We start from the raw sequence: 24,208 nt of genomic DNA on the forward strand, positions 1-24,208 counted from the left end.
TCCTTCAACAAAGGATGCAAGGCTTCCAGTAGCTTCATAGTTAGTTTTTTTATCTCTGATCTATAAATAATCACTATTTGCTAACAGTTGGGTATTAATTCATCTTTGTTTTCTGAGGCGTAGCCCAATGCCTAGTACCTAGTAGAGAGGCACTAAGTATTTGCTGAGTGAATGACATCAGGTTCAAGCCCAGATCACATCATATCACCCAGAACCTGGAATTATAAGGCTGGCATAGCAGAGTGTACTGATTAGCCTACTCTCAGGGTCATGTTTCTCTCTTTTATTATAAAAAAAATTAAGTCTATAGAATTTCTCTCAGAGGTATTCTATTTGTTCATCGTAAATGGACTTCACTAAAGCATCTGGCCCTGAGTTAGTTTTGCAGTACTTATGACTTAAATGAATGTTGTGTATTTTCTATCTCCCAAATAAGGCATTACTGGGAAGCCCTTTTATTACAGCTTGTCTAAAGCTTATGATCAGGATTCTTGTGGTGTTCGTGCTACACTCACACCCTTAATTAAATTCTTTTCTTTTTTTTTAAGATTTTATTTATTTATTAGAGAAGGAGAGAGTGGGAAAGCAGGTGTGTGCACAAATGAGTTGGGGGAAGGGGCAGAGGCGGAGGTAAAAGCAGGCTTCTCCAGTGAGCAGGGAGCCCGATGTGGGGCTTGATCCCAGGACCCAGGACCCAGGACCCTGGGATCATGACCTGATCTGATGGCTGATGTTTAATCCACTGAGCTACCCAGGCGCCCCCTTACTTAAATTCTTTTTACCATTCTCCATTCAGATTAGTCATTATGAAATAGTAGGATGGTGGGTTTTTTCCTCTAAGATTTTGATTTGTTGTTGAAAAGAGAAATGGGAAAAAAGTTTATATGCTGTGTGATTTCTTATTATGGAAATGCAGTAAATTTCAGAACAGCACCCTATGTAAATCAGCCTTGGCAAACACCTCTGCTAGTATTTTATTTATATTATATCAAGATATTGGCGTATACAGCATATGACATTGTTAATTGTAGCATAAGTAAAGATGCAGTGGTTTTCTGGTATAACCAAGTCCTTTTCAATGATTATCAGCATAATACATAGAGTTGAGGTTTTATTTATTATACTTTGATCAGTTAGAAACATTTTGAACTTTTGAAAATTGTTTCAGTGTTTAGAAATGTACCAATATGGCTCTCTTTGGGCTGAAAACTTAATAAATTCACTTTGTTCAGAAGTTCTAGGCAGGGACGCCTGGGTGGGTCATTTGGCTGAGTGTCCAGCTCTTGGTTTTGGCCCAGGTCATGGTCTCAGGAACCTGAGATCAAGACCTCCATCGGGCTCCGCACTCAGTGTGGGTTGTACTGGAGATTCCACCCCTTTCCCTCTCCCTCCTTGTCTGCCCCTCTTCCTACTCTCACATTCTCTCTCTCTCTTTCTCTCTGTCTCTGTCTCTCAAATAAAAAAGTAAAATCTGAAAAAACAAAACAAAAAACCCCAAAAGATCCAGGCAACATCACTTTGACAGATTGCATGATTTATTCTTTTCGTCTCATTTGGATGAAGATGACTTTTTAATTTAATGCTTTGATGTTTTGTTCATTTGTAGGTGATTTGTAGCTTTAGTCAAAGTTTAACATTATGCCCTGCTCTGTTCTTTTACTAAGTACAACAGAGAGCATTCTCAAAGCTCCTCAGGGGTGGATGGGGAGATAGAAGGCCTCTTACGTTAACCTCTGGTAATGGCACCTTTATGACTTATTGCAGCAGTGATTTTATATTTGATAGTTTTTTTTTTTAAGATTTTATTTATTTCTGAGAGAGAGAGAGCGCGCGCGTGCATGTGCACACAGGTGGGGGATACAGAGGGAGAGGGAGAAGCAGACTCCCTGCTGAGCAGGGATCCTGACATGGAGCACGATCCCAGGACCCCTGAGATCATGACCTGAGCCAAAGACAGATGTTTAAGGCTCTGAGCCACCCAGACGCCCCTGCTTTTGATAGTTTTAGTATATGTGTTGCCGAAGCGAGCACTGTTTTTGATAGTTTTAACAGGAAAGTATCACTCTAAGTTCTTCTCACTTGTCATGCTCCTGATGCAGGTCTTCATGATTGTGGCCCTGCTTGGCTTTTCCACATGAACCACTCTCAAGTTTCTTTAGCCACTCCCCCCCCCCTTTTCCCATTTTTCTTCTTTTTTCTAGAATAGCTGTATTGATATACAATTCATACGTTTCACCCATTTAAAGTGTCCCATTTTATGGCTTTTATAATATTCCCACATTTGTGCAACTGTCACCACAGTCAATTGTATGTTTTTGTTATTCCAGAAAGAACCCTGTACCCATTAGCATCACCCTTCAGTTCTCCCCTACTCCAGCCTCAGCAATTACTAGTCTGCCTTCCAGCTCTATGGACTTGTTTATTCTGGACATTTCATATACATGGGATCATAGAGTATATACGGCCTCTTGTGACTGGCGTCTTTCACTGAGGGTAACATTTTTGAGTTGTGTAATACTGTTAAGCCATTTTATATTTCACAACCATTTTATTTCTGCTTCTGGTCAGCTTTGTCTGTGTTTTTAGAAATGCAGCACCTTCGCTGAAGCAGCATTCCCCAATCTGATTGGCATAAGGTGACAAAGAAATACCACTTCAGCTTTCCTAAAAGCTCATCTTCCTGACGCAGTCTAAGCTTTTATGAATGTGTGCTTGTCACATTTTTTTGGTCTTTTTTTGTCTTGTGTTTTGTCTTGTTTCATTTCATTTCTCTCTGTGTACTGGCCTTTGCTAAGCCATTTCTCTCCCACCCTCAGCATTTTGACTGATTTTTTGAACCAGGCACAGGACCTTAAGCTTATCACTATTTTCATTCTATTGGATATCAACTATTAGTCTGCTGCCTGATGTCATTTGTAACAAGAGCTATATTAATAACAACAAAATTAAAATGTGTTGATTGAGTACTTACATGCTTGTATGCCATATAGCAATCATATGCTATTATATGCTTATTATTAGTTTTATGCTATATAGCATATATAATATATATAGCACATATAATAATTCTATGCTGTATAGCTAGTATGCTATATAGCAATTATATGCTACTCATTTTTATGAATGAATTCATTTAGTCTTCATAACGTTCTTTTTTTTTTTTTAAGATGTATTTATTTATTTTAGAGAGAATAAGAGCGAGCAGAGGGAGGGGGAGAGGGAGAGGGAGAGAGAATCTCTAGCAGACTCCCCACTGAGCGCAGAGCCCAGTGTGGGGCTCCATCCCAGGACCCTGAGATCAGGACCTGAGTGGAAATCAATGCTGGCTGTGTTACTGACTGAGTCCCCCAGGCGCCCCTTAATCTTCATAAAATTCTGTAAGTATGAATATCACTTACAGATTAATAAGCACACCCTGTCATGTATCTACACATAATAATTTAGACTTGAGGAAAGAACAGAACTGAGCCCAGTGCCTTATAGCAGTCCTCTTGAAATGTCTGTCAATCTGCAGGTTTGGGGCTTTGCTCTTCAGCCCATTCATTAGAAATCCTTCATGCTTGGGGTACCTGCGTGGCTCAGTCTGTTGAGTGTGTGACTCTTGGTCTCAGCTTAGGTCTTGATCTCAGGGTTGTGAGTTTGAGCCCCGCATTGGGGTCCAGGTTGGGCTTGGAGCCTACTTTTAACAAAATAAATAAATAAACAATAAAGAAATCCTTCATGCTCTAGCCTCTTGGTGCATCTCCATCCTTTCTTCTAGACACTCAGCAGGGGCTGGGGAATTGACTTGGCCTTTCCTTGTGTTTGGCAAATTTAGAAAGTTCCTTTAAAAATTTAAGAAGGCTTCTTTCTCAAATGATTTCTTTCTTTCATAGTGAAATGTTTTGAGAATTATGTGGTGTTTTGAAAAATGTCCGCTTAACATGAATCATAATTTTACCCATCTACAAACCTATATTAAGCATTAATATTAACACAGTAAGTATTTAGCCAATCAAGGTAAAAGCCCTTAGCCTTTTTACATTTAAGGAGAAGCTTTAGTAAAATCATTCATTTATTTATTCAGTAATAAACATTATTCAATTCCTGTTCTTTAGAACGCCTTTATGCAAGGGCATTTGTTAAAAGTCTTGATAATCTAAGTAAGCGTTTAATCTTAGAACAAAGTAGACCCCTGAGTTTTAAAAGGGCTCATATGTTACCATTAGTTCTAAAATATGCTACAGAATATTAAAGTTTATATTTGTGCTAGTGTGTATATTTCTTAAACTAGTTTTGAAATATACTTGGGAATACTTTCTCTCCTAGATAATTTTTTTACCTCCAGACTTTGAAAGTTCGTGTATTAGTTTCCTGTGGCTGGTGTAACAAATCACCACAAACTTGCTGGCTTAAAACAACAGAAGTGTGTTCTCTCCCAGTGCTAGAGGCTGGGAGTGTGACGTCGAGGTGTCCCCTGTGCCTTGCTCTCTCTGGCTCCTCAGAAGAATCCTTCTTCCAGCTTCCTGTGGCTGCTGGCATTCCTTCATTTGTGGCCGCATCTCTCTCTGCCTGCCTTTACACTGCCTTCCCCTCTGTGGGTCTACATCTTTTCTGTTCTTTTCCCACTGCTTCTCTTTCATAAAGATGTTTGTCCATTGAATATAGAGCCCACTTGAATAATCTGAATTATCTCCTCCTCTCAGAATCATTAATTTCATCCTATCTGCAAAGACCCTTTTCCCAATGAAGGCCTTGTCTGTTTCAGAAATGTGAGGTGGGTATCTTCTGGGGCTCGTTTTTCAGCCTGCCACAGTTGGACTTTACTATTATATTATAATGTGTTACTGAAATAAATTAGAGTACTTAACGTAAAAGCTTTTTGGTTAAGTATAAAAATATACTTAGTATATACTTAGTATAAAAATATTTCTAGTAGGGACTGTGATATTTCTGTATATCTGAGGATATTTGATTTATAGAATAGTATAGTATTTGTGTGGTATATGGTACAGTGTCTCTGGTTTTTCTTTCACAAAGAACATATTTGGGTAATAGAGTTGTTGTGTATAACTACTGGATTAACTCTTCTGACCAGTGATTTTGGGGGCTATTTCTTCCTTGGCTGTACCTCAAGGCCACTGAGCTGGGCCCCCATGGAGCCTTCGGGGGCAAGTCTTGTGTTGCTGACATGGTTGCCCTTGAAGCTGTTGCTCTTTTAAGTCTCTGCCTTCTCTTCTGGTTTCTGGTCTGGCCCTATAGCCCTGCCCTGACTCTGACAAACTACGTTGCCCTGGCCAGCTCTCTTACCCAGGAGGCTGACACTCACCCATAGCCCATTAGTCGCTGGGCTTCTAAGGTGACGGCATGGGACTGCCAGCCCTTACTGGCCTACCTTCCCCCTCCGTGCATGGCAGTTGTTGAGCCGTACTGAGCTGTGTAGTCCTGCTCAGCCCAGGACTTGGTGGAGTATCAGTTATCCAAGCATTTTTAAGAAGGTTGACTCTTCATTCCCCCCCATCCCAAAATGAAGTATACATTTTCACACGTTCTTAAATCAAGTCTGCCTTTACTTGCTACCTCTGAGTCATCATTATGTGGCCATCACACAAAATTATGTGTGACTGTTAAGAGTTGTGACTTTCGGTTTGCGTGATGCGTTGCAAGTTCTGTGGTCTTCCACAGTCAAGCTGTTTTCTGCCACTGCTGCTTTGAAATTCTGCAGTCTCATCTGTTCTCCTGAGACCCTTTGTTTGGGAAAAGCAGAATTTCAGAAGCTAGGTTTCTAAGGCCCAGACTGAGGGCCTTCTAGGTTCTCCAAGGCCGTTGCTCGAGAGCTCTACTATAACTGCCTGGAGTCTGTTTGCTTCTCTCTTAGTCACCAGCTCTGCTCTTGGCTGAGGTTTCCAGATATAAGAGCAGTCCCTCAGAAGTGCCCCTACTGGGACACCTGGGTGGCTCAGTGGGTTAAGCCTCTGCCTTCAGCTCAGGTCATGATCCCAGGGTCTTGGGATCGAGCCCCGCATGGGGCTTTCTGCTCAGCGGGGAGCCTGCTTCTTCCTCTCTCTCTGCCTGCCTCTCTGCCTACTTGTGATATCTCTCTCTGTCAAATAAATAAACAAAATCTTTAAAATAAATAAATAAATAAAAAGAGGGGCACCTGGGTGGCTCGGTGGGTTCATCCTCTGCCTTCAGCTCAGGTCATGATCCCAGGGTCATGGGATCGAGCCCTGCGTCAGGCTCTCTGCTCAGCAGGGAGCCTGCTTCCCTTTCTCTCTACCTGCCTCTCTGTCTACTTGTGATCTCTCACTGTCAAATAAATAAATAAAATTAAATTAAAAGAAAAAAAAGAAAGAAAAAGAAAGAAGTGTTCCTGCTCTGGAGTCACACATGCTTCAGGGCATGCCTCTTTAATTTTCCTGGTTCTGTTAGTTATCATTGTGATCAGAAAGAATAGGTGTACTGGTTTTTTGTTTTTGTTTTTATTTTTTTAAAGATTTTATTTATTTAACAGAGAGAAAAGAGGAACACAAGCGGGGTGAGGGTGGGAGAGGGAGAAGCAGGCCTCCCGCTGAGCAGGGAGCCCAACATGGGGCTCAACCCCCAAACCTTGGTATCATGACCTGAGCTGAAGGCAGATACTTAACAACTGAGTAACCTAGGTGCCCCAGTGTACTGTTTTTTTAACACAACTTAAAATTACTTGTTCAAAAGCACTGGGGTTAAGCTTTCTGAGCTTCATGGATTGGGAGCAGTCATTTCTGCACCTAAACTCAACTTAGGGAAGTTCCAGCAATTTCTGTAAATGTTTTTTACTTAATACTTTGTAGCTGCTCTTGAGGATTTTTGTTTGTTTGTTTTGTTTTTTAAGTAATCTCTATACCCAGTATGGGGTTTGAACTCACAGCCCTGAGATCAAGAGTCACATGGTCTAATGACTGAGCTAGCCAGACACCCTGGTCTTGAGGTTTTTGTTTTTATTCATTTTCTTAAATAAACTTTCTGAAGGAATCTGGATAAAATTGACTCATAGCTGGCCTTTCACATATACGTTCTAGGTCAGTTTAGGCCTTTATCAGTGGGTTCACTAGTGCCTACATTCCCATGAGATGGAAGAACTATGTTTTTTTCTGACCCTCTAGAGTAGAGCCTTACATACTGTTTTTCTGTATTCAAGGCTGTGAGAATGCTCAGGAGTAAATGAAAAAGTGTTTTAATTTCCACTTGTGGCCCTGAACCATTTCCGCTTGTGATCAGACATAGATCTTTCCGAACTGACACATCATTATCATTCACAAAAACAGCATAAATGATCCAGATTCATGCATCCAGCGGTAGTTTTTCTCTCTGTGGCCAGAGGTCTACTCATTCTGTAGGGGATTGGTTTTGCTCTGTCCTAAGGAGTCAGCCTTCCCTCAGGAACACAGGGCTTAGATCCACAACAGCCTTGCTTTCTCTATGGCCTTTAAAATCTAATATTGTTCGTAATGGACTGCAATTATTTAATATTTAGCATGGATGCAGTCTAACTCAGGCTTTTTCTACCATTATTATAATGGCTATAATTGCGAAAGGATGCTTTGGGGTAGGAGAAACTGCCAGATGCAATGCCATTTGATCTAAAAAGGTCACAGCAAAAGGGACATTTAAATTAAGTTATAAATTACAATTGAAGAACAATATTTTGATGTGTGAGACCAGAGATGTCAGAGCAGGGAGATGTAATTCATGGGTTCATTACAGAACAGAGGTGCCTGACAGCTGAGCCATGCCAAAAGGAAAATTTATTTGCAATATCACGCAGACCAAAAACGGCAGCTAAGATGAGAAGCCAGAGCAGAAACTTGAAGCCTTGTGGTAATACACAGAGTTTGTGCTAATACGACTGCCCAAGATCCTGTGATGCTTAATGATGGCTGTAATATAAATGAGGTATTTGGACATGTGCATACTTTTGTCTTAGTTAAATTAAGACCCTGTCCTTGCTTTATAAAATAACATACTTTATAACTAGGCATTAAGGTTGATTCTCACCTCTCTGTCCAATATACAGATTTGCTGAAATTTCAGAACTATTAGGCAGCAGGGCTAAAGCTTAAAACTGTATCTCCGTCCATGGCAGCTTTGAGGAAGGATGTAATTTAATGTTTATAGCAATCCATGAGAAGTTCAATCATAAGTTAATTAAACTGTAGGCAGTCATTAAGTATTATTTATTCTTTCGAGAAGCTTGCCAGTAAAGCACTTATATATATTAAATTATAGAAAGTAATAAGCAGGGAATGATTTGTCAGGCAGAGCGAGAGTAGCACATTTAACTTGGGCAATTATGCAGAAATGTGTTTTTCTTCTTGGGGCATGATCCTTCTTTGCTGCTAACCACGGAGAGGTCAGAAGCTGTAAGGAGCCCGAGGCGGGTGTGTCGTCTCCAGCACTGTACAGCAGGTGCTCTGTTGACCTTGGGGTTGCTGAGCAGTCTTTGATAAGAGACGTGTGCCCGTGATGATGCCTGTGCACAGTTGATAGCCTTTTGACATTTCACGTATCTTGTCACATATCTCATTTCATACCTTCCATTGTCTTTTGACACAACTGTGGGAGAGTGGCGTGAGGCCCATTTGATAGATGAAAACCTCAGCTCAGCCAGTTTGTGACAAAACTGATAACAAGAATCTGTCTCCTTCCTCAGATCCTATGCTGTGTTCACTAGGCATTGACAGAGGCATTGACAATGGGACGGCTTATATAGGAGGGGCGGCTGGGTGCCCATGGTTGTTGAGAGCTTTTTATGCAGCTGACCAAATGCATCCAGTCACATGTGGTATCATAGTCTTTGGCTCTGTGTGGGGGTTTCGATTGTTACAGTAGAACCAAAGCAGGAGCTTGTGTTACTCAGGCTGCCCTTGTTTTTAGCACCAAATCCCCCACGAGGTTGACTCTGCCGGTTCAGTCCTGCCGGTCCTTGCTAGCACAATGTCTGGCATAGGAGGTCCGTAGTAACTCTTGCTGAGACGGTGGCGGGCCAGGAGCATGTGGTGCGTGCAGCCTGCCTCTGAGGCTGGGACGTCCCACTGGACCTCACGGGCCCTGGAAGGTGTGGTAGAGGAGCACCGGACACCTGATAGTGGAACAGTCCTGTTTGCTGTCTCACAGTGAACAAACCAAAAGTGAAGAAAAGAGCACAGCCTGAGGATTCTGTGGTGCCAGCCCAGGGGACCAAAGGTGGAACTGGTGGAAAACAGTAAAGCAGGGATGGTTCCTTGATGGAGTGACTTGAAAGACTTGGAGATTGATGACGTATCACCATTTTGTTATCACATTCCTCGTCTAGTGACCTGTGGTTTAGGGGAAGACAGATTTTGCTTGTGTAGAAGTGCAGACTTGCAGTTCAGTGATGTGGAAGCAACAGATTTACAAGTATCTGCCTCCCTGATCATTGGATTGTACCCCCCACCCCCACCCCGGGATGATGAATCTGAAAACAGTGGTTTCAGCTGAATGACATCCTGCTTTAGTGGCTGGCAGGTGAGGGGGTGTGAGATCTAAATGCTTCTCCCACCAGTAGCTTGTAAACCTTGGCAGCTGGTTGAGTAATGATGTTGTATCTTGGTCCTTGTATTTTGTGATGATTTTTTTCCCAGTCGCTCCGGAATGGTACAGTTTGCTATACTCTACATTAAAATTACATTTAACCCCAGAATTTACTAGCCCTGCCTGCTTGCAAAATGGACAGAAGGATTTACTAATCTTCCTTTAATTGCTTTTCCAAGGCTACAAAGTGAAGCTGTAAGACATTTGAGGGTCCCCCCCCCACCCCGTCTTCATTGCAGTTTCTTTGAGCAGTGTTCTCTGGGGATATGGTAGAAAATTTTATTCACATTAAAGGACCTTTTTACTTCAGCGATAGTGAGAAGCCTGCGCTACATTTCCTCACTATATAGATATGTCTGTATGGTTATGATCAGGTATTTGAAACCCACATGTTTTCCACAAGGTGAAATTATTATAATTTGTTAGAGCTTGATGCTGTATTAGAGGAGAATTTTTTTTTTTAAGATTTTATTTATTTATTTGACAGAGAGAGAGATCACAAGCAGGCAGAGAAGCAGGCAGAGAGAGAGAGGAGGAAGCAGGCTCCCTGCTGAGCAGGAAGCCCAATACAGGGCTCAATCCCAGGACTCTGAGATCATGACCTGAGCCGAAGGCAGCGGCTTAACCCACTGAGCCACCCAGGCGCCCCTAGAGGAGAATTTTTTAATGGCTTTTTTTTTTTTTTTTTTTTTTTTGAGATTTAAGGTAGCCAATATTTTCGTAGGTTTAATTCTAATATACATAAAGAATACAGTTGAAATATCCAGTTTAGCTCTTCCTCAAACATTATTTTGGCTCCAGTCTGAAGAAGGGAAATCTTCATAACCATCTAGAAAACCGTCCTTCTTTTAGAAGAGCTTACTTGTTGCCTCATACATGGACTGAAGAAGGTAGTACCCACCCTTTGAAGACCCTGGAGTTTGAATGTGAGATTTAGATAGACGTGTTGTACCAAACTGATACTTTCCACTGCCTCTCACAGGTTGCCCCTTCTCGCTCCTCCGTTCCTGATGTGCGTGTCGGTGTTCTCCAAAGCTGTATCTCTTCCTGGCACCTAGAGTAGCATCTGGCCCAGTTTAGCACTAGGTACACGTCTGTGGAAGGAATGAAGGATGTCCTGAACTCCGGTAATTTTCCCAAGGTGCTCAGAACTGATCTTCACTTTTGTGAAGCTGTGAGGGCCGTAACAACTTTTAGTATGTTCAAAGTATATCTTTAATTAAATATAATTTAAGGATTTCTGTAAAGATGTAAAACTTTCAGAATGTTCTCAGACAAGATTCCTAGAAAGTAGAATTAAATGTTTATAACATTCAGAAGAAGGTGAAGGTGTGGAAAGGTTCGGGGCGGGGCAGAGCCACCCCTTGACAACGGGCTTTTGGACTAGCGTTTATGAATTATTGATGACAACACAATAATACCCTAACTTCATTTGTTCAGTAAATATTTCATCACTGTTGGTAAATAATCCCATATCTCTGGCTTTTCAAATATGTCTTGGTAGAGGTGTGGGAGCAGACACTAAATATTTATTGGGTTTATATCATGGAAAGGTCAGGAGCAGGAATATTTTAAGAGGACGGGCAGACAGTGGATCAAATGAAAGGAGGGAATTTCCCATTATTTAGAGAATGAGTAGCGGAAGGAAGCCAGAGTTACCACACATGCGTTGCAACGGCTTCTTCAGGGGAAAGTGTGATGAGAAATGAAGATTTGTGAAGGAAGTGTGAACACTGGGATATGTTTAGGGAACAAATAAGCAGCTCACTAGAAATTTAACTGAGGGCGCCATGTGTGCATTGGGCAGCTTTTCTAATAAACCAAATAGCCAGAAGTTCAGCAGATTGTTCAGAACGTTTCTTGCAGCTCCCATTCAAAGTTGGCCTTGGTTCACCGAAAGTCAGGAATGGCCCAGGGATTAATGAGATTTGATTTAGCTTCATTCAGCAGTACACTTTTGAACAGGCCTTACGTTCTTAAGAGTAATTTCCTATCAACCATATAAGACTTTAAATTTTAAAATTTTTTCTGTGTACTATACCAGTATTTTAGTCAAATTTCAAAAATGATTAACATGAATAATTTTGTGAAACATAAGTGGTTTTGTTTATAGTTTAACAGTCTACCCCCCACTGCCCCGCCAAAAGGCTACTATCTAATCCAGAAAATTGAGTAGAGACTGCTTCCTTTTTTTTTTCTTTACTCTTTCCTTTTAAAAACAAATCACTAATACTCATTTAGGGTATTATGTGCCGGGTGCAGTTCTAAGCAATTTACATGTGTTTTCTAATGTTATCCTTATAATACCCTAAGATGTAGATGTTATTATTATACTCATTTTTAAAGATGACAACATTAAGTCCCAGAGAGGATAAGTAAGTCGCTGGATTCTAGTAATAGAGCTAGAATTTGAGTCCACATAGTCTGGCTCCAGAGTCCATAGCTCTTCATAATTACCTCATATACTATAATTACCTCTTAAGAAATGTTGTTAATTTTCCATAAGCTTTTTATTAAGAATTTATGATTTGATCAACTTGAATTGATTTCAGATTATCACTAAAATATGTGCTTTTAAAAAAATTAAATAGGCATACAGTTTTTTCTTTTATTCAGTTCTGGTCCACATTGTTAAGGTCATATTATAGATTCTTATTGTATTATAGAAACTTATTGTATTATAGAACTTGACAGGTATCTGCTTGGTCTGGATTTTGAGCAAAGTTTGAAAATCTAACTTTATTTTCATCTTTTTATACTGCTGAAATAAGTCGAGATGAAGATCTAATGATGAATGTTATTAAAATATGTTACTATCTCGCATTCATATTCAGTACATACACCCTCCCCCCCACCCACACCCATACAGTACCATCATCAAAACAGAATCCAGGGGTGCCCGGTGGCTCAGTGGGTTAAACCTCTGCCTTTGGCTCAGGTCACGATCTCAGGGTCCTGGGCTCGAGCCTCGCATCGGGCTCCCTGCTCAGCGGGGCGTCTGCTTCCCCCTCTCTCTCTGCTTGCCTCTCTGCCTACTTGTGGTCTCTCTCTCTCTCTCTCTTTCTCTCTCTGTCAAATTAAATAAAACAAAAAACAAACAAAAAAAAACTCAGAATCCAACAATCTAACATTAATTGTTGTTGTAGGTATTTCGTTTTGTTTTAAGGTAGTGACTTATTGTTATAGTTAATAAATAGTCTGGACTTCCTTGGACCTGGATTTAAAATAAATGGAGTTATCTAAACTGTGAGAATACTCAGGAAATTTTAATTTTTAATACCTTCTCTTTCTCTGAATGTGCAATGAAAATGGATATTTGTGATATCTCTTCCATTAGCAGTTGAGTAGTTAGAAAAGAGACTGGCTGTGTATGTTTCAAATACTATTTTAGCTTACTCAATAAATATTTACTGCAGGCTTACTATATGCCCAGCCCTGGGTCTGTAGCAGTTGGTGGGAAGGCAATTTGCACATCCTTCTTAGGAGTCTTCTACTAAAGAGGGGAAACCCTGTGTTCTCTCCTCTTTCTTGTGTGTCTGCAGTTCTTTACTTACACCTACGTAGTAGCGATTACTATCATCTGCTCGATCTTGTCATCTCCTATGTATTGTGTCCCCATGACACATCCTTAGGAGTTTGCAAGTTTCCTGGAAATAAAAACTATGGTTTGCTAAGGTGTGGACCTTATTCGTTCTGAGTTTGCAGCTGATGCTTGTGAATTGCTCAGATAAGGGATTGAAACACGGGTGAGAAGATTGGAAGGTCTGCTCTATGACAGCAGGGATTTCTTTGCCTGTTTTGTTCAGTCCTGTGGGCCCCGGGTCTAGTACATCCCATGGAACGAAGTAGGCACTTTGTCAACTTCAAGCCGAATGAATTCCAGTCAACTGAGGTTTAGATTTGGGTGGAGTTTGCACAGGGACAGTAGTTGAAGGCGTTTATTCATTAATTTAACCAGTCGTTCTCTTAGATCTCCATATGCTACGGACTGTGGTAGGCGCTAGAAATAAGATCTTAGCCAAAACGGATTCTGTCTGTAAAGGAAAGCCAGATTTCCCGTGAGAATTTTGGAGGAATGGCCATAGTTAGGGGAGGTAGATTAAGCAAGAGGATCTTTCTGTTATTTCATTCCATTGTCTGCAGGTTGAAACTCTGGAACTAGAAGGGGTTTGGGGTCACATGAACCAGAGAAGAAAGTCTTTGCAAGATAGAGAGGGTGAGTGGTGTCAGGCACTGCCTGGGGTTGGAAAGGATATGGAATGGAAGAAGTTTATTACCTTTAATGAGAGAGAAGTCTGGTCCTAGAAGGAGAGTGTAGATAAACCAGCATCTTCATTCTCATGTATTGCTAGTATACTGTTAAAGAGTTTCATGAAAAAGCTCTTACAGTTCAGATACTTGAAAAAAAATTTTTAAGTGAAATTACTGCAGTTGAAAGACTTCAGAGATGCTGAAGGGAAATAACATAATTCAGTAGGTTTTGAACTGCCTTTTGGGGGGAATGAGACAAGAGTGGGTAGAAATCACACTGGCTGGAGTCCTGGCTTTACAGCCTGCTGGTTTTGACCTTTCTGTGCCTCAGTTTTCTCATCAATAAAATGGGGTGACTGTAGTTCCTACCCTATAAGCTTAAATGAGAAAATACCTTTCTCGTAGGCTTAAGAAAGAATAAGTACATGGATTATGCTCCCCATTCTCTCCGGCCACATGTTCAGAAAGTGTTTGTTACTGTTGTTCTGAATCCTATTCCTGTTCTTGCCAAAGTGTTCTCTACCTTACCTGCCTCCCTTTCCCAGAACAGCTGGAACTGGGGGCAGGGGGCCATTGGAGGAGAGCGAATTCTCTTGCTGACAAGCATACCCTTTCCGTGGTTCTTCTGTTGGAACAATTGCAGGGCTTCTGTTTTATTGATTTGCTTCCGGATCTGTTACTTGGCACGCTTCACTAACGGAAGTTGTTGTTGTTGTTTTAGCTACATGAGAGTGGGTATGATGCGGGCAAAGCCCTACAGCGCCTGGTGAAGAAGCCTGTGCCCAAGCTGATCGAAAAGTGCTGGACGGAGGATGAAGTGGTGAGTGCGGACGGGGTGGTCTTGTGGCTGGTGTCACCAGGCTGTTGGCTTCTCAAGTGTGCCCTCCCTGCGCCTCTGGGGGTTGCCCGTGGTAGCCGTTAGTCAAAGGAAAGAGCCTGCAAGCGTCATAATTGTGCAGAGAGACTTGATCTTAGCTTAGTGGGAAGGGTTTTCTCAGGTTTCATGGAAAGGGAAGAGATTGGGAGTGTTGGTTGGCTGGTCTAGCAAGCCAGTTTGATCCCTCCCCATTTTAAAACCCAGCATTTTTAAACTAGTTGATACATATCTTAAGTGGAGCCAGTGACTTGGAGGAAGCATAGACCTGATTATGTAAATACTGTGGCTCTTACATATTCATCCTGTCATTATGGCCCATCAGAGAAGGTGGGGAGATAAAGTACGTGCCCACAAATACAGATTTGAGTGCCCATGGATTCCTGTTCCAGCAGACCGAGTTCTCGTGAAGCTACCTCCCCATCTTGTGACTTCTGAAAGGTATTGCTGTAAAAGACTTACAGATTACTTGTGCTTTTGCTACTTCAGTCTTGTGTCTGAGTGGTACTGCTTGACGTTTGCCCTTTAGGTTGAAAGAAATTAAGATGAAGGCTGGCACTGGTAGACATATCAATTGTAAGCCTGTTGCTGATACTTTAAAATATGCTAAGAAAGAATGTTGAAAAACTTTTCTGTGCTTTCCTAATCTTGCTCTTTTCGTTTTTTATTTATTAAGTACTTACTTTGTGCAAGGTGCTGTGTTAGGACCATATCAAGAACAAAAGTTCCCTCGGGGGCACCTGGGTGCCTCAGTGGGTTAAGCCTCTGCCTTGGGCTCGGGTCATGGTCTTGGGGTCCTGGGATTGAGCCCTGCATCAGGCTCTCTGCTCAGCGGGGAACCTGCTTCCTCCTCTCTCTCTGCCTGCCTCTCTGCCTACTTGTGATCTCTGTCAAATAAATAAATAAAATCTTTAAAAAAAAAAAAAAAAAAGGCCCCTCCTCATGAGGCTTATGTTTTAAGAGGAGAGACCATCTATAAATCAATATATGTCAAGTGGTAGCACAGCTGTGTGCTGGGGAGAATAGAGGAGGTAAGGAGGAGGGAGAAGAAACTGGGGGAGTGGGGAGGTGCTGTCTTCAGTAAGGGGCGGAGGAAGGGCCCTGGTAAGAACCATTTGAACGGAGACCTTAGTGCAAAGATAAGCCTTTTGGATCATGCCAGGGAAGAGAAGTCTGGGCCCTGGCATGGTCAAGAAGTAGGCAGGAATGTGTCTGGAGGGGGAAGCGGAGGGGGACGGCAGGCGGTGGATCATGTGTGACCCGTGGACGGATGGTCAGCGCCTTGCTCTTTGGTCTGCATGGGCAGATTCTGAGCAGAGGGGTGACTTGATCTGCTGGTGGGGCGCACTCTGGCCCAAGTCACAAGTGGGCTTCCGGGGCAATTGCAAGCTTCCAGGCCCAAGACCAGTGACCGAAGAGCACGGCATCGGTGCTGGGGAGAAGTGGTGAGATCCTGGGTGCGGGCTGGAACAAGATCCGAGAGGATATGTTCGAGGAAAGGTCGTGGGGAGGGGGTGGCGAGTGGAAGCCAGGAAGTGGGCCAGGAAGCCGCAGGGAGGGACCGAAGCAGCCCTGAAGGTTTGGTTAGAGAGCGTTGTCAGGAGTCCGTCGTCCATTAACGCTTGCGGCTGACCAGATGCATGAGGAAGTTGGTGCTGCTATTTGGAAATTAAATATTTAAATGCTTTACATGATCATTCAAGAGTTGGAAACTTCTTAAACGTTTGTTATTCAAATAGTGGCAGAGTGAAAATGTGAGAATTGTTTTGTCAAGTCAGATGTCGTTTTTCACTGTGGACCCATTTTTGTGAGAAGGAGAGAATTTTGATTGATAAAAATTTAAGATTCTCAAACAGCCTTGTTGCAAGAAAGAGGCGAGGAGGTGGAGAGGATGGAAGGAGTGTGTGAAAGGCCGTCACCGCGGGGCCCCCATCGGTGCCTGTGCTAGGAGCCCTCCTCGGCCCTCCCTCACCTTCACCTTAAGGTTTCTCAGCAGCCAGGAGCTCCCGGTGCTCTCTCCGTGGCCCGTCCTTCTTTCTGGGGTTTAAGGACTCCCACTTAAAGGAAAGTCGCCTTCCTCTTCCTGCAGCACTTGCCTCTCTTGGGCATAGTGTGGCCTGTATCCCTGCTGCTGCTGGGGCTTGGGGACTTGAGGCAGCCCGTGGGACAGAAAGGGGAGTCTTAGACATCGGAGAAGGCCTGACTTTCTTTTGAAAAGTGAAACGCGACTCCAGATTGCTGCACATCCCAAGGACGTGGTAATGATCGCTAACTGCATGAATCCTTGTCTTTCCGGCGCATTTTTGTCATGGTTGCTTCTTGTTTTGGTTGGAGTTTTGAGAAATGTGCTGGCACTCATCCAGTTCTTGCAGAACCCAGGGATCAAATGCTTCCCTTATTTGTAGGAAGTTCAGTTTCACTTTCTAAAACCTGAAAAGCAAATGAGCAAGAGGGCTTGAGTAAATGATAGGCTGAAGGCAGCTTCTTATGAATGTATCCAAGTCAAATCTTTGACCAGCTTATGTGGCAGCCAGGCACAGGCACTCGTGGACCTCTGCCTTGGCCTGGTTTTGGCTGTGAGAACATGACCTGCTGGGTGCATGTGGCCCTTCTGGTCGAATTCCCCACATCATCTCACCCCAGGAAGCACAGGAATAAGCAAAGCAAGTGTGTCCCAGTGAAAATAAGGACATGGGCCTACCTCCTGTTCTGTACCCTCCCCCACCCCCAGAATAACATTTTGGTTATTTTTAAGCGTCACTGCGTCCAGGATACCGGTTTGCTCAAACTGCAGCAACGTCGATGAGGCCGCCATCGCACCGCCTTCTGAGCTGCTCCACTGCTTGCCTGCGTCTGTGGGCAGCTTGCCCTTGCTTTCTCCTGCCGCCGCCGCCAGCTCTGTTCCTCGCAGCTTTGCTTCCACGTTGATTGCCCTCCTCACTGGTGAACTTGCTAAGAGTGAGGCCTTCACTGATGGTGAGACCAGTGTCTGGTAGAGAGGCATGTTCTGTCCAAGAGGGACTTGAAGAATATTGACAGGTCTTTATTTAAGATGAGTGTTTTTAAAGATTCTTTACCATAATTAAGATTGTCCTCCATCTAACATTTTATTAAAACTTGTAATAGTTAATAATTATGCATCAGAGAAAAACTTGTATGTGCACCCAAAGCTGACCTTCGAAGTTTTACTTTTGGAAAAAAAATTCCCGTATTATTAATGATAGCACCACCCAACATCTTCATCCTAGGTCTTTCAGATAATCACCAGTTCTTGAGATTTTAGGCCTCAAAATTACACAGTGGGAGGCCATTGATTTTACATTTTCTCAGTGATTCCTTTGATAGCTTGTGTGTGTGTAGGTACAATATTTCTCACCAAAGTTTCTTTGGGGCTGAGACACTTTAAGTCTTGTGGAATGGATGCCAGGTTTGTGGCAGTTTCTGTCGAATTCTAGGCCCAAAACTGACAACTGCTCTCTGCTTTAGTGCAGTGACTGAGAAACATGTGGGTAGCGGGCTCGAGGCCGTCTCTCAGGCTGAATAAACTGGGTCATATCAGAGAGGCAGTTGCGAAGAAATGCTGGGTCAGTTGGATGGAGCCGAAGGAAACAGCCGGCGCCTGTCTTTGGGGGCCGCACTGACGGTTAACCAGTCTCACTTACATTATGCTGAAAATATTATTCCATTTCAGGAAGCCATTTAAATCAGTAAAACTTGTGAAGAGAAACAGGAGAAAAATACGAGAAAAATACTGATCAGAACATTAAAAAAAAAAGAAACTCTAGATTATTAGGTTTTTAATTAAACATGGTGAACACATTTAAATATAGCACAAAGGCCCCAGGCTGAACTGCACCTAATCGAAACTTAAGTCACCCTTCCATGCTCGGGTAGTTATTAATTCTGCTTATTTACGCATGCGAGCTGAAGGTAGCATTTGCTGCCGCTGTGCCGGTGTGCATCGCGTTGGGATTCCATTGCCGCTTGACACTGCGCTTAATTAGCATTCAGCTGTTGATTATGGAAATACTGGGGACGCTAATTGAATTCTTCTTAAAATTCAGGGCCTGCATTTTCCTTGTGGAGTTTGGCCCGACTTGCAAGGTTGTAAGAGTGGGTGCTCTGCTGAGCCGTGTATGCCCTTCTCCCTTTGCTTCCCATCCACTTGGCTGTGTTTATTTTGGAAATTATTTTCATGTCGAAGCAGCTTTCAGCAAAATTCCAGGTGTTCCAGAAGGTAAAGGTTTTGTTGCTTACAATGTTCCCGCAGAGCGTTCATTTCATGTCACTGCGGGTAACTATAACTTTTATCTGGAAGTGTGTTTTCCCTTAAAATATTTTATGCCAATTTTGGTGTACTATATTGAGTGAACAATGTAGACACAAATAATCTAAAATGTTTATGCATAGCCAGTTAATCCATGATGTGGTGGTAGACTTACATGGATTTACAAATCATAAATTTTAAAACCTCTAAACTTTCCTTCAGTTTAAAGCTCAGCATTATCATAAATATAAATGAAAATCCTTCTTTCAAAATTGACATGGCGCGGCAGACTAATTTTCTGAGTATTTGTAAACCAATGAACCCGTGTGGCTGGTCGAGGAATTGCGTCCACAGGACACGCCAGCTGTCTGCGTGGTGTCTCTCCCAGCAGCGTCTTCAGAGGCCTTTGTTAGGCATTTTTTTGGAATGTCTGCTCGAGAAAACATTGTTTTCATTGTTCACTCTTTTTAAGCCGGGCATCTGGATGTGCCAGAAGACAGAGCTGCTTACTGGGCAAAAATACAATGAATTTTATTTACTGTTTGTGTGGCAGCTGTAGAAAATAGAATCCACAGCAAAACCAAAGGTCCTATAGCAGTGGGAGGTGGAGGTGAGAGCAGAGATGGAGACAGTGGCAAAGGGGAAGAGAAGCATCTGCCCTCAGCCTGCAGTTATACTCCTGTGAGTTTTAAGGTGTCCATAATTTTGGTGTTTAGTTTTAAATTGTATATTTTCGATATAGGGAAGGCTTAATTGCCTGATGCTGATTTTTAGGAATGGTCGGATTTCCAGAGTTATTGAGCATTTTATATAGTCATTCCAAAATGTGTGTGATAGGAAGAACCTGTAGGTCATCCAATATGAACCCATTCATTTTTCTTCGTTTGTAAATTTTATGTGAATTTTAATTCTGTTGTTAGAATATCATGAAAACATTAAAGGGGATTGAAACCTCACTCCCATCTCACGTTCCTAGTTTCATGCTCTCTTCGTGTCTTTGTTCATGTACATAGATTGGTTTATGTGTTTGTTTGTAAACTTATATAAATGGAATCATTATATTGAAATTCTCACTTTCACAGGAAGTCTTAATCTGAGAATATGTGTAGTTCACCTGGAACCCGAAATAGGGATATACTGTATTTAGTGCAACACATAATAGGCAATAGTAAATTTTAAATAGAATTGATGTGGCCTTTTCTCTCAATTTACTACCCTTCCTCTAATTTTAAGTTAATTGGTGCTGCCTCTTGTGAATCACTTAATTCTGAAATATGAGAGTAGGAAAGATAAGAGAAGCATGAAATAATACACATATTATTTACTCATGTTATGTGTCCTTATGGTCCATGGCAAAAATCAGTCCTTAGTATTAAGAGAGGGAGAGGTAGGGGTGATCAGCTGGCTCAGTTGGAAGAGCAAGCAAAGTGACTCTTGATCTCGGGGTTGTTAAATTTCAGCCCCACATTGGGTGTAAGAGATTACTTTAAAAAATAAAATCTGCAAGAATAAATAAATAAATAAATAAGGAAATAAGGAAAATGTAGATACAGGTAAATTTGAGTAATGCTTTAAGTATTAATGAAATGGAACTCTTTTTCCCATGATTGATGCCCATCAGCCTTTGGATCAAACCCTTTTTTAAACAGGTCAATAGTGTGAATAGAATGGAGTTTATTGTCAAGTCCATTTGACAGTGAGACAGTGAATTAAAAATCAATTATATGTTCAGAAGATTGGTGTCAGGCAATCAATTTTGTCAGTTTGCAGAGATGTTCTACTGCATAACAACCCGTAAAGAGAAATGCGTTTTAAAATCCTTTAGTAAATGAGATGGGCCACGCACTAGAAGGAGAGAGAGATTTCAAAAATTTATTTCAGTATTTCATGTCAATAGAAGTTGCCTCTGGATTAAATCTACAAATTCAGCAGTGACCTTGCCTTTCACATACATGGCTTTATTGCTTTCTAGGCTTCCTCTGTAAACTATGGTCAAAGAAGGTGCTATGCCTGTTTTTCTCAACAAGGTCATTCTTTTTCGCATTTTCTTTAACCCATGTTTCTCAAGTTCCTTATCCTGTAGCCCTGATGTTAGGTATTTTTGTTGAAAGCCAGCAGTAAGTTATGCTGTTCTTTGGGCTCCATGTGTCCATGAATGTTTGTGTACCTGTCCATGTTCAGGCCGTGGGGTGATGCAGAACAGCACAGAGACCTGGAAAGTAACTCCACACTGAGTATAGGCATTCTCTAAATTATTCTTTGCCGCTTAGGGTAATCTTTTAAAATCAAAGAGCAATTTTTATGGGACATTTTTCATTTTTTGCTTGAGTAGGGGAGCATTGGGGAGAATCTTCAGCTTGAAAGATTAATAAACACTATAATGGTGGGTTATTGAAACCATGTTTTCCATCTCATTTTCAAGGGCGTGTAAAACAAATGGAGATAGCATACACTTTCAGATGCCCTCCATCATCTCTGCGTTTAAAAAATGAGAACAAGACACAAGGGAACTTGAGAGATTGCATTTGTTCTCCCATAGACAAAGTGGTTATTTTTTAAATGAAGAGGATTGAAAACCCTTTCCTTCTGCAGTTTCTTAGCAACAGAGCTGGAGTCCATTTTAATGTGTATGCATGGAACATTCTATGTATGATGACATTGGAGCCGTACATTTCCACAGGTGAAACATACTGTATCAGCCTGATAACTGGAATTCGTTATGGGGGAAGGAAATGGGTTTAAAAAAAAAAAAAAAAAAAAAAAAAGGAGCCTTACAATGAAAGGAAATAACTCATTTTAGACTGTCTCCTCTTCCCTGACATACTTGTATCTAAAACCTAGAATCTCTCTTAAATAGAAGTAATAATGGCCTTAGTATTCCCCTAATTGCCCCCTTCACGGGAATGCCAGCACATTTTTTTTTATATTTCCTAGTGTGTTTTGTTATTCTTCTTCCCCACCACCTTGCGTGCTGTTAAGTGACACTTTGACTGTTGTTTCAGAACTCGCTTTAAGACGTTTTTCCAAAGTATTTCATATGGGTGAATTCCAGTTCATTTTCCACATGTATAAGGCAAAGTGCAGCAGTGTTGGGAAGCAGAGTATGTTTAGTGGTCACCAAGGGGGAAAAGTCTCTGCATTTGGCCTCACCAGTTGAGAGTTCAGACCCATGTCTGTCTGTCCGGCTCTGTAGTTCTTGCATTTGTTGTTGGGACTTGCGCATGGCAAGCCTGTTCATCCACCTGTGTGAACACAACCATAGGATGACCCTTCATGTTGTTTACCAGGTTACTTATTTCTGATTTCAGATAACTGGTGGAAATTCGTCCATCCAGTCATTCCACAGATGTTTCTATAGCACCAGCACAGCACTCTGCCAGGTACCATTTTATGCACTGGTGATCCAGCACTGAACAAAACAGGCAGAGATTCCTGTGCTCACGGAGCTGGTGTTCTAGTGGGAAAGCTAGATCCAAGCCAGAACCCCAAGTACCATGCGCAGTGGGCTAGCTACACCCCAGAGCGTGTGGGGGTCTGCCGCACTGGGTCGTGATGGCGAGTTCATCTGGGGGTTTTCATGTTAGGCTAGGAAGTCTCAACACCAGGGCCTATAGTTTAATTCTTCTTGTATCTCCAGAACATAGCCCAGGGCCAGGAGTGTGGTGGATAATCAGAAAAGACAGTTTTGACTGGGTTGGAAAGGAGAGAAACCTAGTAGAGGTTGTTTCCTCCCCCAAGTCCTCACATCACCTCTGTGGAGTTGGCCTCTTTGGCTGAGCTTGAGCTCAGATGTTGCTGCTTCAGGGGGTTCTCCTTCTGCCTGCTTGGGGCCAGCGCTTACTCCAGCTCCCCAAAAATTGACTGGACACTGCCCCATTCTTCCCTTGGAAGCAGTGGTTAACCCCTCCCAGTTGTCTGTGGCTTTATTTTCTAGGCTCCAGTATAAAAAAGCTCATTCTTTGGACACCATCACTTCATACTTGTTGATGTGTGTGGTTGCCGTGTTTTGTTGTGGGAGAGTGAGTGACAAAGAGAACGAGAAGGAAGAAGCCTCAGTAGATGGCCTGGTGTCAGTCTAACCCGCCTTTCCTCCTGACCCATTATGCGTTTGAAAAGCAAAACCCCCGATTTGCAAATCTCTTTCTCAAGGCTGTCCGGTTGTTTGGGCCATCTTTTTTGTGACTGTGGTATGTGGGTGATAGACCCTTCCTCTCAGGTTTCCTCCAAACCTCTGGGGTGCTTCCCCTATTTGGTCACTTTTGGGATATTTTCTTCCCTTTTAAAGGGCTTGACCCCATGTAGTTAATCCCAGCAATAGGACATAGAAGAACTATCAAATAAATACACCGAAGAACTAAGGAAGGAGCAAAGCAAAGTTGCAAGTAAAACAAGAACCAAGCAGGGAGCCTGAGTGGCTGAGTTGGGTAAACGTCCAACATTTGATTTCGGCTCAGGTCATGATCTCAGGGTGACGGGATCAAGCCCCGCATCTGGCTCTGCGCTCAGCACGGAGTCTGCTTGTCCCTCTCCATCTGCTTCTCCCCTCACTTGTTCTCTCTCTCTCCCTCAAATAAATAAAGTCTTACCAAAAAAAGCTAAACAGCAAGAGAATGAAGCAGGATGGCTGATAGTACACCCATGTGCCCTTGAGGGCTAGAAAGTCTGCCGACACTATATTTCATATTTAAAGTGTATGTCTAGAGCCTGTTTTGTTTTTTTAAGTATATACTCTGTTATTCTGGATCATTTTATTCAGCGTTCAGAAATTATGAGCCAGAGAACACTAGAAAGATCTCTGTCCTGGACATAGGAGCGTGTCTGGGCCCTGCTGAATGTTTGTAGCTTTGTGGCCAGTGCCCAGTGTCCTGCGTGCCTCTACCGTCCAAGGGCATGAAGAGTGCTACTGAAATGCAGCACGGTTGAACTCTGGGGGAATGAAAGAGGATAAATCACACCCTTCTCTCTCTGCTCTGGAAGACTTGCTGGGGTGGGACGGGGCACAGAGAGAATGTCGGCCCGAGAACTTGCAGGGCTGGGACAGCGGTCCTCAGGCTGGTAGCCACCTTCGGGACCTCAAGGAAGGAGAAGGCATGGGGAAAGGACAGACTTTGCCATGGCTGGCAGGTGCGTTTGACAAGAAACCTGGGTCTGAAGCCAGTCCCTGTCTATGGCCACCCCCACTTTCACTGCCCCGGTAGAAAACTGGGCTGATGACTTATCTACAGCTAATGAAGTCATCTCTGGTT

At 42.4% G+C, this 24,208-nt stretch overlaps 1 protein-coding gene across 2 annotated transcripts in view; it reads left to right on the forward strand.

The window, feature by feature from the left end:
• Nucleotides 1-24,208, forward strand: part of LOC111154621 (arginine-glutamic acid dipeptide repeats) — a 497,893-nt gene that overhangs the window by 392,608 nt on the left and 81,077 nt on the right. The window contains exon 1 of one of the 2 annotated variants that reach the window (XM_022514344.1): nucleotides 14,549-14,641. The exons of the other annotated variant lie outside the window; for it this stretch is intronic. The gene's annotated coding sequence lies outside the window, so the exon portion shown is untranslated. Of the gene's footprint in view, nucleotides 1-14,548; nucleotides 14,642-24,208 lie in introns of those variants that run through there. 2 annotated transcript variants of the gene reach the window in all.

Source organism: Enhydra lutris, unplaced genomic scaffold, assembly GCF_002288905.1.
Source record: "Enhydra lutris kenyoni isolate GAN:26980312 unplaced genomic scaffold, ASM228890v2 scaffoldscaffold38, whole genome shotgun sequence".
NCBI lineage: Eukaryota > Metazoa > Chordata > Mammalia > Carnivora > Mustelidae > Enhydra > Enhydra lutris.